Here is a 15,820-nt window from a genome sequence, read left to right on the forward strand (position 1 = left end):
CGGGAGGGGAGGCTGTTTTTCCTTTAACGAAAGAGAGAACCAAAGTAGATCTTTGGAACCAGCTGAGAGAGAGAGGGAGACAGAGAAGCAGACAGGGAGCAGACGACCCACCAGACTGATCTGGCTCTGCATTCCAGCCCCTTCTTGGAATTTCTCCCCCTGAAAAGCACAACGAGGCAGCACCCAGAGCATCCTCGCAGGGGTGTGGCTCCCTTCCTCCCTCCTCCAATCAGAACTTTTTAGGAGCCTCCCAAGAAGATTGATGCTGGGTTGCTAGGAGATAGCAGCGTCTGCCGTTCTTGCCCGGGCTGCCAGTGCAGGTGGAAAGCTGCGGGGAGAGCAGCTCATCGCATTGCTCCGTGCGCGGCTCGTGCGGTCCCCCAGCAGCCCGGGAGCGCAGGATGCTCCTGCTTCCGAGTTAGCCCTGGAGAAATAATCCTACATCCCCCCCCCCTCCCCGCCCCGCCCTGCAGGCAGCTGGTGCTGGCTGGGAATGGGAAGCCTGCAAAATCTGCCCCCCTCGCCTCCCTCCTCTTGACAGCCCCAGCCAGGCTGGTAATTTAAGGCTCTGCACCAAGCTCCCCCCAGCTGAAAGGAGGGGAAAGAAGGAGCCGAAGAAAGATGCGGCTCCGCAGCAGGGAGCCCCCGGTAGGAGCCTGGCCGAGGCGAGCCCCCGTGGGGCCGGTGCACGGGAAGAAGCGGGCTCAGGAGGAGCGAGGAGCAGGGAAGCGGGGGGTTAATTGGTGAGCGCAGATTCCGCCCCCCCCACACACACACACACCCCAGACACACACCGCCAGCCTCCCCCCGGCGCACGGGAGGCCTGGATGCGCTGCCAGCGGGACTCGGTCCAGAGCGGGGGGGACGGGGGAGACGCTCCTCTCCTCGCACAAGTTTGGACCTTCCGGGGCGGCGGGGGGCGAACTCTCTCGTGGATCTTAAAGGGCGAATGAGAGGCAGCGCGGAGCCCGGCAGCGAGCGGGAGCCCAGGAGCCGCCGCGCCGGCCGGCCGGGAGGTCCCTTCCCGCACGGTAAGGCGCGCGACCGCGGCCCCGCGGCTGCTGCCCGCTGCCCGGGCGCGGCTTGCGGCGCCATCCCGGGGGGGAGTTATTGGGTGGGGGGGGGGCAGGTGTATTTGCCTAGAGCTGCAGGGATTGGCGGTGGGGGGGGGAAGGGGGCAGGTGATCGAGGGTTGCCCTGGGCCCCTCCGCTGCACAGGGCAAGTGGGGCGCGAGCCCCAAGCCCCCGGGGCTTTCCCTGGTTTGCAAAACCCATCGCCGGTCGCGACGGCTCCGCGCCGTGACTCGGTGGTACCCGGCGGCGGTCAGTGACACGGGCTCCCCGGCCGGCTCACCTAAGGCACAGCGGCTGCAGCCAGATGTTCCCCAGAGGTTCGCTGCGGGCGGGGGGGGGGACTGAACTTACTGTCCGTTTGGTTCCCAAGCGCGGGTGGCCACTGGCAAGCGAGCCTGCAAGCTCCTAGCCGGCCCCTAGTTCACCGCATGGTCTTGTCTGGAGGAGGGAGCAGGCTGGGAGGGAGAGACTTGGGGAACACAGCGCATTGACGGGGCTTCACGGCTCCTTAGAGATTTCTGCAGGGATTTGGCTGTTCCCAGGATCCTAATCTTGGAGTTCTGTAAAAGATACAGAATAACTATATGTTCATCTATCCAGCCGTGTGTACATAGATGTGCATATCTGTGTGAGTAAATGTATTTTATCTCTATATTTGTGTGTGTGCCTATGTGTATATGTCTATATATTGGGTGCATCCGTGTGTCCATTGCTATATGTGTGTCTATACACGTGTGTGTTTGTGTCCATATGTGTGCCTATCTGTGTCTATATGTATATATCTATCCACGTGTGTGTAACTATCTTTGTGTTGTATCTGTGCATACAAATGTATATTTTAACAACTCTCTGAAGGTGGGTGTTTTTTATGCATATACGTGTACATAAATATGTATGAGTGCAGAAGCAAGAAATAATATACATATTTATGTGTCTGTACGGGTTTTCCAAGTTATCCTAAAGCTTCAGTTATTGAAAATCCCCAAATTTCAGTAATCTTAGCATTTTGATTCAAACCAAGCAAAACACAAAAATAGAGTATTCGGACTAACAATGCTTTGGTCTGAGTTAAGGATAAAGCTGCTAGTTTTAACTTTTCTCAGCTTTTTCACAGTTTATGTCACTTGCGGAAGATGATGTAAAACATATTCTAAAAGGTTGATTCGTTTTAAAAAATCTTCCTTGGAAGGTTGTGAAACCAAATCGCTTAAGACGCAGACTAGCAAATATTTAAGCTTGTGTAAATGCATGTCTCAGGTTGGTTAAATCTGCATGAAAACAATTTGAAAGGTGTATTTTTCACCTGATTAAATACTTATTTTAGAACAATGACAATACATTTCTGGATACATTTCCCTTACAATGCTTCCTAGCTGTTAAGAGTTAGTCTACTAACTACATATTTTTATACATGCAATGATTAGAAAACATAATTTACTCTAAAGAGGGTTGCAATTGCAAAAATACCAGTTAAGGCATTTTTTCCAAATTGAGGACAATTTTATATAGTGCCTTTTATCCTCAACGATAGATTAATGATCAATGTGAATCCTTCTTAATTAATTGATTAATGAGCAGAATAATAGGAATGGTTATGGTCTACTGTGAAATAACACATTCTTCCCCCACCTCTTCCAAAATATACCAATCAGTATTGTCCACCAAACCTCATTGTTTCTATGATTACTCATTTTAGAGGTAAAAGAATGAAAATCAACATTAAGTAAAAAATGCCCATCATTTTCCCCCTGCTGTGTAACTTAAAAATAAGCCAAATCACTATTTTTATCAAGTACATTAGACTATAAATCTTGCTCCTGCACTGAGACACTGGTTTTGTTGCTGTTTGTTTTTTTTTTGAGTTGTTTTTATTGATGGCCTAGTTATATACTCCTCTGCAAATGATGATTTTTAATGTAAATGTTGCCACCCTTGGTACATGTAGCAGAATGCTATCATTCAAAGAGTGAATCCTTGGCATGGTACGGCGATCAAGTTCCCCTCTGGATCTTGTTTGCATCTTTATGTTTAGATAATATGTGCTAGAGCAAGTTTTGAAAGTAAGCTCGAATCCCAAAGCAAAAGAAACATAGAGATAAGAATACTCAGCAGTGCAATGATCTGCGCTGTTTAAGTGGAATTTAATTTAGAAATGAGTAAAGTAATGGGGTGGGGGAAAGGAAGATACACTGTTACATCTTGGTATTGAAAGGAAGATGTGTACATATGTTTTGTGCAAACAAGATAGCCCCAGGGGAAAATCCTATAGAATTTAATAGTGTTGTAGCTAATAGGTTCTGTACAAATCACTGTAAAACCCTATGTAGCTTAATTCTAATCTGATTTGCCCTGGTGTAAATCAGGAGTAATTTGTTTGACATCAATGGTCCAGATTCTTAGCTGGTGTAATTGAGTTCAATGGAGCTACACCAATTTACACCAGCTGAGGATCTGGTTTAAGAGTGTGAGTTCAGAATCAAGCCTGTAGACTTTAGTAAAGCAGTAGATCCTGGCTATACATTTGTTGAAGCATCCTATAGGATTCCACTGCAGGAAAGATCATTCTCTATTAAATTCTACAGGATGGTTCAGAAAGGTTATTATTTTTTATTAAATCTCCATTAGAGACCAGAATTTCAATGCTTCAATGCTTTGTCTCTCCTTACATACAGTATAATAATAATTAATCATTTTGTTTACAAAGCACCCACCCACCAAAGCTCTCAAGAAGTTGTACAGCAATGTTATCAATACAGGATAATACAGTATTACTGTTTGTGTGTAAACATATATAATGAGAAGTGCAGAGAGTTGTTCAAACCGTGGTGAAGAAATCCATGTAGTATCGACTGGCTTCTCTTTCTGCGTATTGATGTCAAGTTTACTGATGAAAGAAGAACAGGAGTACTTGTGGAACCTTAGAGACTAACAAATTTATCTGAGCATTTATTTGACGGTTATTTATTTAAGCATTTATTTGATGGTTATCACTAAGTGATCCAGTCCCATTCTTGATCAGAAGCTAGGATCGATTGTTCCTTGCCATATGCAGGGAAATATGGTGGCATATGGTGCTCCTTTTACTTCTTTGCATGGGATGCACATGCCGTCTCCCCATGGCCACTACTCCCCTTCCCATGAAGGGGTGGGGAATGGGCAGGGATTTGGTTCCATCCACCCCAACAATGCATCAAGCTGTGTGGAGGGGAAAGTAATCTGCGACTTCTCTATGCTCATTTCCCCCTTGGAACAAGTTGGGAGCCAAGAGATTGAGTCTCTTCCCTGCTCTGCTCCTGGGATATTGCAGCTATGTGCTACCCCTTCCACAGTGCAGATTGCAGAGTGATGCTCTAGCCCTAAACTGGTGAAAAGGAGTGGGACACAACAACAAGAGGTCCTGTGTAAAACACATCTTTTCATTTAAAATCACCTCTTTATTTGAATAGTAGAACTGCCAGGACAAAAGACAAGATTTTCTCAGACTTTGTAGTATCCAACTCTAGGCTGGGAACAACTTCAGGGCAAGTGTGTGTGAGTTTTTCCATTGCTACAGAGAAAAAAAGCAATTGTCTACAAAAGTGTTTCAGTTTCTACCACCTGGGAGGCAAGGCTATTGCTGCCTCCTCTGATATGCAGAGAATCCAGTGGGCAATGCCAGTGAAACTGTTGCCGTGTATATTTTACTGCAGGGTTTTTCAGTATTTTTTTTTTCAGTATTCCGCGAATATTACAAGGAATATAATACGTAGTTTCAAGTTGTGTGTTAACTCAGTGGTGTCAGATCATCAGGCAATGTAAATCAATGCAGTTCCATTGAAATCAAACAGCACTAAAGTCAATGGAGCTACATGGATTTATACCAGCTGAGGATCTACCCAGTATTCCTTTTATCTTTATATTGGCCCTGTGATGCTAAAATGATATAATTGGAAACACCGTAATGTCATTATGCACAGCTACAATGGAACCAAATGGAAATGTAGGGTAATAGTCTTCACACTATGTAGCTATAGGGCCATGTTGCCAACTGGTGTAAATCAGCAAAACTCCATGGAAATCAATGGAGTTACACAAATTTGTATCAGCTGAGGAACTACCCCATAACTTGTAGCATAAAATGGTATAAAAACTCAATTGTAAAAGAATAACTAAACAGATCATTCTACACTACAGTCTGCTCTTAGATGCAGACACCAGCCTCATTATGATGATCATTATTGTACCATAAAGGTGCACAGCAATGACCAGTAGCAAGTGTGTACACTGAAGAAAGCCCCAATTTCAATTTACAATTGAAAGCCCCAATTCAATAAAGTACTTAAGCATGTGCCTAACTTCAAACACCTAAGTAAGCCCATTGACTTCATTGAGACTGCTCATACGCTTAAAGCTTGGCACATGTTTAAGTACCTTGCTGAATGGGGCCTATGGCTCTATCCCTCACCATTTCAGTCAGTGGGAGCTTTGCCACTTATTTTGATGAGTGTAGGCTCCATGAACAAATGGAGATGGTGGAAAAACAAGACAGGATATGCATTAAGTAGGGAACGTACAACAGAGCTTGAACACTTCATGGATAAAGATTTTTTCCAAGGTTCCTTGTAGGGAACTGAGGGACTCTTGAGCCTTCAAATGGGGAGGTTATTTCAGGTACAAATGGGTGGCATGGGAATAGGCACAAAAGTCAGAAATGGCTGAAGAGCAAAATGGGGTGATGAGTGATAAAGCTTGGGAGGAACATGAAGAGCTTCAGACAGTGGAGAAATGACATGAGGAGAAGAAGGCCAAACTGGGCCTGGAGTAAGTGTAAGAGCAATGTGAAGATTCAAGGATGACTGAAACGTGGTCAGAGCAGTGGGGAAAGAAAGGTAGCTGCATTTTGGGTTGATGGAAGTGGAGAGAGTTAAGAGTGGAGGAGGAGAAGCTGCAGTAATTAAAACATGAGATTGCAATGGCAAGGAAGGCGTGAATTTTGGAGGTGGCGTAGAGGTAGCTGAATTTGGCAAGGAGAGGGGGAGAGATGACATCAAGGATGACCTCTTATTCAGTAAAAAGAAAAGGAGTACTAGTGGCACCTTAGAGACTAACCAATTTATTTGAGCATAAGCTTTCGTGAGCTTATTTCAGGGAGTTGATGTTCACCACTCCGAATTCCTAGTGGCAGTGAGTCACAGAAAGGAGATATCAGATAGCCAGGTGGAGATATGAAAATGGGGAAAAAATTGAAAGTTCATGCGTGCCTACACATTTGTACAGAGAAATCAGAGTAAAGCTGGTATGACTAAACCTGTGTGAGGAAATAGCATCACTCAGGAGGAGTGTGGTGGAAGAAAAGGGGAGGGCCCTGGTGTGCCTGGAATCCCAGGGGAGTCAGCTGAGGTCACTCAATCAGGGTGAACTGCAAAGACTGGGGCAGGCAATCCCCAAAGCTGGTGGATATTCCAATACTTAGATTTACCAAGCCAGCACAAAACAGCTTCTATTATACTCACTGGTTACTCAGAAATCAACAACACAGTCCCCTTAAAGTAACCCAGCCTCAGGCCTCCAACTAGACACCCAACTCAAATAATGCATCCGATGAAGTGAGCTGTAGCTCACGAAAGCTTATGCTCAAATAAATTGGTTAGTCTCTAAGGTGCCACTAGTACTCCTTTTCTTTTTCCAAGTCAAATATGATGAGGATTAGTGAAAATCTTATTCATCATATAAAAAAGTTCTGCCAGTCCCAAAGGATTGGACACATTACCCACCAAGTTAATTAATATTTCAGATCTTACCCAAATACATGCTTATGGCCAATTCTTATTAATTAAACTAAAATTTATTTTTTAAAAAAGGAGAGAGCGTATAGGTTAAAAGATCAGTATACATACAGACATGAGTCAATCTTGAGATTTCAGAGTAACAGCCGTGTTAGTCTGTATTCGCAAAAAGAAAAGGAGTACTTGTGGCACCTTAGCGACTAACCAATTTATTTGAGCATGAGCTTTCGTGAGCTACAGCTCACTTCATCGGATGCATACCGTGGAAACTGCAGCAGACTTTATATACACACAGAGAATATGAAACAATACCTCCTCCCACCCCACTGTCCTGCTGGTAATAGCTTATCTAAAGTGATCATCAGGTTGGGCCATTTCCAGCACAAATCCAGGTTTTCTCACCCTCCACCCCCCCACACAAATTCACTCTTCTGCTGGTGATAGCCCATCCAAAGTGACAACTCTTTACACAATGTGCATGATAATCAAGTTGGGCCATTTCCTGCACAAATCCAGGTTCTCTCACCCCCTCACCCCCCTCCCAAAAACCACACACACAAACTCACTATACTGCTGGTAATAGCTCATCCAAAGTGACCACTCTCCCTACAATGTGCATGATAATCAAGGTGGGCCATTTCCAGCACAAATCCAGGTTTTCTCACACCCCCCCCCCACCCCCATACACACACAAACTCACTCTCCTGCTGGTAATAGCTCATCCAAACTGACCACTCTCCAAGTTTAAATCCAAGTTAAACCAGAACATCTGGGGGGGGGGGGTAGGAAAAAACAAGGGGAAATAGGCTACCTTGCATAATGACTTAGCCACTCCCAGTCTCTATTTAAGCCTAAATTAATAGTATCCAATTTGCAAATGAATTCCAATTCAGCAGTTTCTCGCTGGAGTCTGGATTTGAAGTTTTTTTGTTTTAAGATAGCGACCTTCATGTCTGTGATTGCGTGACCAGAGAGATTGAAGTGTTCTCCGACTGGTTTATGAATGTTATAATTCTTGACATCTGATTTGTGTCCATTTATTCTTTTACGTAGAGACTGTCCAGTTTGACCAATGTACATGGCAGAGGGGCATTGCTGGCACATGATGGCATATATCACATTGGTGGATGTGCAGGTGAACGAGCCTCTGAGAGTGTGGCTGATGTTATTAGGCCCTGTGATGGTGTCCCCTGAATAGATATGTGGGCACAATTGGCAACGGGCTTTGTTGCAAGGATAAGTTCCTGGGTTAGTGGTTCTGTTGTGTGGTATGTGGTTGTTGGTGAGTATTTGCTTCAGGTTGCGGGGCTGTCTGTAGGCAAGGACTGGCCTGTCTCCCAAGATTTGTGAGAGTGTTGGGTCATCCTTTAGGATAGGTTGTAGATCCTTAATAATGCGTTGGAGGGGTTTTAGTTGGGGGCTGAAGGTGACGGCTAGTGGCGTTCTGTTATTTTCTTTGTTAGGCCTGTCCTGTAGTAGGTAACTTCTGGGAACTCTTCTGGCTCTATCAATCTGTTTCTTTACTTCTGCAGGTGGGTATTGTAGTTGTAAGAAAGCTTGACAGAGATCTTGTAGGTGTTTGTCTCTGTCTGAGGGGTTGGAGCAAATGTGGTTGTATCGCAGAGCTTGGCTGTAGACGATGGATCGTGTGGTGTGGTCAGGGTGAAAGCTGGAGGCATGCAGGTAGGAATAGCGGTCAGTAGGTTTCCGGTATAGGGTGGTGTTTATGTGACCATTGTTTATTAGCACTGTAGTGTCCAGGAAGTGGATCTCTTGTGTGGACTGGACCAGGCTGAGGTTGGTGGTGGGATGGAAATTGTTGAAATCATGGTGGAATTCCTCAAGGGCTTCTTTTCCATGGGTCCAGATGATGAAGATGTCATCAATATAGCGCAAGTAGAGTAGGGGCTTTAGGGGACGAGAGCTGAGGAAGCGTTGTTCTAAATCAGCCATAAAAATGTTGGCATACTAGAGATGGTGAGCTTTGTAGATGCAGAGTTCTTTCAGAAATAGTTCACAGGTTATAGTCCAATGTTTATATTCAGAGTGGTCCAGTCAGAACTGGGATCTCAATTTTTTGGCTTAAACTTCTCCTGCGTTGAAGCATAAAGCAGATCTGAGATGACAGGATCAGGACCCAAGAGTCTTTTATACAATTTTCTAACAGCCACTTGACCATACAGTCCTGCGTGAACAGCAGGCTTTTGATGTAATCTTCTGTTTCCCAAACCTCACTGGTAATTAACTACATGGATTAACATAAAATAATTTGTCCATTAAGTCATTTATCACAAACTTTAAAGAGACATATAGACAATGATATTATTTCACCCACGATTCATCTAAATGTTCCCTTTTGATCATTAAATCAATAGCTATAGTGACAGACAGGAACTGTCTGTTTACATGGCTAACACTTAACAAGCTATAATTAACACATACAATTAATATCACCTTCAATTCTCTAACAATACAGGCTTGCATTTCAAAGTTCTAGCCTACTTAGCTTGGAATGGCCTTAATTACCATTTACATAGTGTTCTAAAATCTCTCTAATGGTTGACTCTGGTCATTTATTCTGCAGAATGCAATTATATAACAGTGGTAGCAACAATGGTTTGCACGGTCATACTTTAATTAGATATGTCACACTTGGATGGAGTCCAGAAAAAATAAATGAGAAGAGAAGTAGGAATGTGATAGAGACCCTTAAGGAGACAATGAAGAAGTGTTTCAGAGTAACAGCCGTGTTAGTCTGTATTCGCAAAAAGAAAAGGAGTACTTGTGGCACCTTAGAGACTAACCAATTTATTTGAGCATAAGCTTTCGTGAGCTACAGCTCACTTCATCGGATGCATACTGTGGAAAATACAGAAGATGTTTTTATACACACAAACCATGAAAAAGTGGGTGTTTATCACTCTCCTTACAATGTGTATGATAATCAAGGTGGGCCATTTCCAGCACAAATCCAGGGTTTAACAAGAACGTCTGGTGGGGCGGGGGGAGAGAGGAGGAAAAAACAAGGGGAAATAGGTTTCAGAGTAACAGCCGTGTTACCTTGCATAATGAAGAAGTGGTCAGAGATGTCAGAAAAGAATCAAGCAAACACAAGTATTGGGGGAGAGGAGACAATGATCTGCAATGTCAAAGGCATCTGATAGATCAAGGAGATGAAGCACATAGGCGTGGCCTTTAGAAAAGTGTTGGTGGAGTGAAGACAATGAGAGCCAGATTGCAGGGCCTCAAAGGAAGACACCTTGAGGAAAGGGATTAATGGGAGGAAAAACTGATCCCCTGTTTAGAGCATCTGTTCAAGCAGTTCAGAAGCAGAGCTGAGGAGGCAGATAGGATAGCAGTTAGACGGGCAGGTGGATTTTTCAGGATAAGAGAAACCAGAGCTTTTTGCCTGAGATGGTCGGTTCCTGAAGAGAGGGCAGAGAGAGAGAAAGAACGATAGAGGGAGCAAGTGAATGAAGGCATTTGGAGGCCAAGGAATAAAGGAGGAAATAGATGGGGGGAAGGACTAAAGACTGAAAGGAAGGAAAGGAGAGAGAGGGAGGGACTGGAGAGAGAGAGAGAGAGGAGAAAGGGAAAGAGAAGGAGCAGAGATCCCACTGCGTGGGATCATAGGGATTGGAAGGGACCTTCTGGGCCCATTGAATCCAGTCCCCTACTATATCAGCCCCTGAAGCACCCCATGTGGAACAGAGAGGGAGGAGGAAGGGGCTTGGGTAGAGGGCCTGAGGAGGGAGGCAAAGGGAATCAGAGACCTGTGACTCACTGAAGGAGAAGTATAAATGCCTTGCCAGAGAAATAACTACTCTGAGGAAAGAAAGAGCAACTGAAAAATAGGAAATGTTAGTAAGTGGGTGCATCATTAGTTGACAAGTGTAGTAGGGGCTTTATAATGTCCTGTTTTTCCATGGGCCTCTCCAATTGGGAGCAATTTCACACTCAAATCAGGGACCATTTTGTTACCTGCCATGTTTCATTTACATCTGAAACTTAGGTCAGGCCAGCTCCATCACACAGGGGTGTGAAAGCCCAGTGCAGACAGTGCTAGGTCAACAAAAGAATTGTTCTGTCCACCTAGCTACTGCCTCTTGGGGAGGTGGATTTACTTCAGCAATGGAAGAACACTTTCCGTTGCTGTAGTAAGTATCTACACTACAGTGCTACAGCAGCGCAACTGCAGTGCTGCAGCTCTGCTTCTGTAGCATTTCTAGTGTAGACGCTGAATGTCCAGACTGCTGATCTGCCGACCTTCATCCTGTGCAGTTCTGAAAACTATCAACTTCTGTGCATTTGTGATGGCCTGTCCCCAAAGGCATATGATATTAGGCAAAGCCAAAAGTGACTCTGCCGTCTCTCTGCCATCTGAAAGGTATGGTTCTGCAGACAATTTACTGAGTCTAAGTTTCATCTGTGCTGACTCTTCAAGGGTTGCATAAAAGCCTGCTTAGATGTGTTGCCAATGGAGTGCTGACAGTCTGCACTGTGTGAGTTTTATGCACCTTTCAGCTGAATCAAAGATCCAGATGTAGCATTCAGGGACATCACTGATCTGTGGCAACCACTGGAGGACTTTGTGCTTGTAAACCAACAAGAGAATTGCACCTATCCATAGAGTATGGAAAGGGACAGATTTTCAAAAGAAGTCAGCCCCCACCAGCCCCCATTTATGCCTCTAAATAAATGGCCAGGTTCCACTCAAGTGGCTAAATGAAACAGCCAGATTTTCAACTGCTGGGGTCTGCGTAGTTTTAAAATCTGGTCCTAAACAGTTTCTCATCAGTGACAAATGAAAGAAGGAGAATATTCTCCATTTTACTTATTCATTACAAAGCGCGATGTGCAACAGAGCACAATACAATGGAAATTGCTTATGAAACATACTATATTTTGCAATACAATATGCTATACAATACTGTATATTCTAGTCATGATTAGGGATCTATTAAAGCTAAAGGAGCATTGCCACTGACTTCACTGGGTGTTGGTTAGTCCCCAGGGTAATGGATTTGTGGTTGCATATATTTGTGTATGTGTCTCAATGAGTGCACAAGCTTTTATTTCTGCATTCTTTGGCTGCAAATGTTTGGATCTTGTAATTTCTGCCCCGGATTATTAATTTATTAGTGGTAATTGTAATCACAATGGTGTATATATTGCTCAGTAAAGAAATTATGATGGCAGCCAGAATAGAGCATATTAAATAACATAGAGGAGAAACCCATATATAGCCATAGGGACTCGTTAAAGACACAATGCTGTTTAGTATAGTGTGGGCATCCTGCAGTCAAAACCGCACACAGACATCTGTGAAAAATCAAGGCACAACATTTGGGACCATTTCCCCTGCCCTTATAAGATTGGCTGAAATTTTTCTTCCACGGGCTTCATTTTTCATATAAATAGATAGATACCCTATACTAAGACACACAGGGGTCAGTCCTGCAAGCCTTACTCTTACAAAGGGGCTATGTTAGTCCTATTAACTGGGATTACTCTCATGAGTAAGCATTGTAGAATTGAGTCCCTGTCTAAAACTATAAAAACTATTATCATTATTTTACTTCTAATAAAAAATTGACCCTGCCAAACAAAAGACAATTTTTGGAGGAAGTGAATGAGCATCTTTGCTGAGGATATATATTAACCTGAGTTTTAGCTCAATGGAAATTAAATTGTCCAGGTATTGAGCTGAATTCTCAGCTAGTTTAAATTGGCATAGCTCTGTTGATGTCAATGGAGCTACATCAATTTATACCAGCTGAGGGTCTAGCCCATAAAGTCCTGTATTTTTAATGGATCCTTCATTAAAATTGGGCTCAGTCCAACATCCTGTACAGTCAATGGGAACTCTGCCATCCACTTCAGTAGGCAACGGATCAGGCTTCTATCTGTGGTCCAAAAGAGACTTTCTAGACCTTAGCATACACAACAAATCAAGGTCTTGGCTTTAGCTGCTAGCAATGACGTTTTATCACTACTCTAGATCTCTGTCTTGTAAAAAAAAAAAATCACATTCAGTCTAGTAATCTGACCACAAAGTCATAGATCAGCATTTAGTACAAGAGGACTTCATACATTGTTAATTTATACACCACATTCTTTGCACACAGAGAAAAGAGCATCTGTGTTTCCCGGAAAGTTTTGACATCAAAGAGCTACAGTGAACTTTCATATGACTAGAATATTTACAAAACGTGCTATAAAAATTACTACTCCAGAGTTATTTCTAAGTATTATAAGTCAGTAGAATTAAACTATGCTTGTTAAATACAGTACGTGGACAATGTCCATGTTTGTGATGCATTCTTCTTGGCTTTTTCAGTTGGACTTGCTCACTTTCTCACTAGTTGGCAACACTCGAACTTATGACAGGGCCTCCATTGTAAATTGAACTGGACAGATATTGCGTTTCCATTATTTATTTATGGGCCTGATCCGGTGTGTTGCTGAGTGCTGTCACCTCCTGATGAAGTCAATGTGAGGTAAGGGCACTCGGCACCACACAGGATCTCAGCATTTTGTTAAATCAGGCCCTTGTTACTCTACCTACGCCCAAAAGCTGAGGAAGGGGAGAGTTCTAAAAGGAATGAAAGCTCAACATTAATGTCAACATCAGCCAGTTCTTCTGAGCCATCTTGTTAGCAATCACATTTCTGATAAAGGAAAATTTAAAGCTACTCAACTTCCCTTGATATTAAAGGAGACATTTACCTTCTCTTTTGTAGCCAACAAATATGTTCAATCTTAGGATCTTCAGTGTAGAACAAACACAATTACAGTACATGCAACCATTGTCCTTTTTCCTTCCATTTGTTATACCAATAAAATAAAAACCAGCAGGATCTTATTAAAGGGAAAAAGGCAAAATACCACATTTATTGTGAATACAGAAAGAATCACAGTAAGCAGTTAGTTATAGCTATAACATTCCATTCAATCTCATATTTATACATACACACACAGACACACAGGTTCTGCAAGGTTGTTATCATAGTTACCAGCCTTAGAGTTGCTCATGCCAAGCCACTGGCCAGGTGGCCTGGACATGAGGAGGGAGCAGGGCCTTGTCAGATGCTCATCTGATGCTCCTGGAAGTTGGTTTGCAGAATCAGACCTCTCAAAGTTCTCACTTTCTAGAGTCCATTTTTATAGGAATTTCTTCCTATGCCAGTCTATGGGAATTGCTTCATCATGCTGTTGCTGAATCAATCAGCAGATGGCACATTCCTGATGGCTCCGTGCTGCTAGATGTTATCTTGTTCTTTGGTTCTCCCATTCTTGAGGCTGTTGGATGGATTCCAGTCTGCCCTCCGGGGGTCCTATGGTTATTTCCACTTGACGCCTTCTTCAGCCGATGGACGCTGGATTCTTAGGCTGGCACCTCCCTGATCATTCAGTTATTATCCACACCAAGCATCCATCCACATATATCCTCTATCTCTATTTTAATCACAATTGTTAACAAAGCAAGATGAATACAACAAAAGAGCAGGGAGTCTCTGGGTGCTGTTTCTGTTGTTACAGAGTATTGCTTTGAGTCTGGCTCTGTGTGAGTAGTTGTTGTAACGAAGAATTGCTTTGAGAACAGACTCTGTCTTAGAATGTACTAACACAATTAGCAGCTTGCAAGTTTCACACATAGAGGGAGAGAAACAGTACCAAAAACCAAGAGACCTCTTAATTAGTAATACCCTGGAATTTAAACTATGGGGAATCAAACTCATTTGTGATTTTAATACAGAACTTCTTTAATATGATCCAACACATTTGCCTGTCTATTATGCTCTTAATAAGGCTATGTTTACACGTGGATAATCCTGAGATCGATTTATTAAAATGAGTTTATGAGTTAAAAGGGAAGAAGATCGAATGGGATAGTTCAGGGAATACAAATCAGATGAGATGACTTTTGGAGAATAGTAATTTTGCTTCCTGAAACTGACTTGAAGAGAACTGCACAGCTTAAAGCAACCTATTCTTCTTTCATGCGGAAGTGATCTCGAATTAATTGTACAGTTTAGCTGAACTTGGTTTTCCTTAATATCCTTGGAGAAAAGCTCTGAGAGACTGGGAATTTTAACTTGTTTGTAATGTAAACTCAATATATTGGAGGCACTTTTTAACACTACAGAAGCTGGCAGGAGGGGGAAAAGCCTTGATTCTCTAAGCAAACAAAGAGGAAAAACAGGTGACAAGAATCACCCTCACTGAAAGGCAGATAATGAAAATGTGGGAAAAGGTCTTTATTTTACCAATTGTCTTTCCAAGGCCGCTTAAAATGATATTTACAATGTCAGCCTCTTTCTTATTATTAGACCTCTTCAAAAATGGGGGAAGCGGGAGGGAAATTGCCCATTTGTATTGTATTTAGTTATTTATTTTGCTTTTTTCAACATTTTCAAAGTTTCTCAATTATTATAATACATTTCATTTCATTTCAATTTAGCCAAGATTTCTCCCAGAAGCAGGTCTCTGGGGCATTCTGCAGGTGTTGTGGGCTGTTTTCGTACCCTGAGGGCCAGGTTCTGATACCCTTATCCTGATACTACTCAGTATAAGTAAGGGTATCTGAATGTGGCCCAGGTGCGGGAGGGTAGAGCCAAGGCTCTGCCCATTCCCCACCCCTTCCAGCTGATGACTCCCTGCCCACCTGCTCCAAGGAAGGACTAGGCAGGCTGGTAGCCCTACTTACTCCTATGCCTTAATCAAAGGCGTAAGGAATAGTGGATGCCCTCTCTCCCTTTGACTCCCCTGCAAAGGCATGCAGCCCGAGCGAGAATCTAGCCCTGAATGAGGATGCTTTTTGATTTGGCTTCTCCAGATCAAATGTTGCATGCAGCACCTTATACCTAATGAACCATGCTGCCCACAACGATCCACAAACATTTGTGATTTTTAAAACAAAGGCGATTTCTCTCGAGTTGGCGCCCCAGGAGAATTCCAGCAAATGAATTTACTTGCCC

General features: G+C 43.3%; 1 protein-coding gene across 8 annotated transcripts in view; it reads left to right on the forward strand.

The window, feature by feature from the left end:
- Positions 1–286: 286 nt before the first annotated feature.
- Positions 287–15,820, forward strand: part of GRM3 (glutamate metabotropic receptor 3) — a 151,732-nt gene continuing 136,198 nt past the window's right edge. For 5 of the 8 annotated variants that reach the window (XM_073328668.2, XM_073328666.2, XM_073328667.2 and 2 more), the window contains exon 1: positions 288–1,031. The gene's annotated coding sequence lies outside the window, so the exon portion shown is untranslated. Of the gene's footprint in view, positions 1,032–1,525; positions 1,703–15,820 lie in introns of those variants that run through there. The other 3 variants (XM_073328672.2, XM_078851167.1, XM_073328671.2) reach the window with 3 other exon arrangements.

Source organism: Lepidochelys kempii, chromosome 1 (genome assembly GCF_965140285.1).
Source record: "Lepidochelys kempii isolate rLepKem1 chromosome 1, rLepKem1.hap1, whole genome shotgun sequence".
NCBI lineage: Eukaryota > Metazoa > Chordata > Testudines > Cheloniidae > Lepidochelys > Lepidochelys kempii.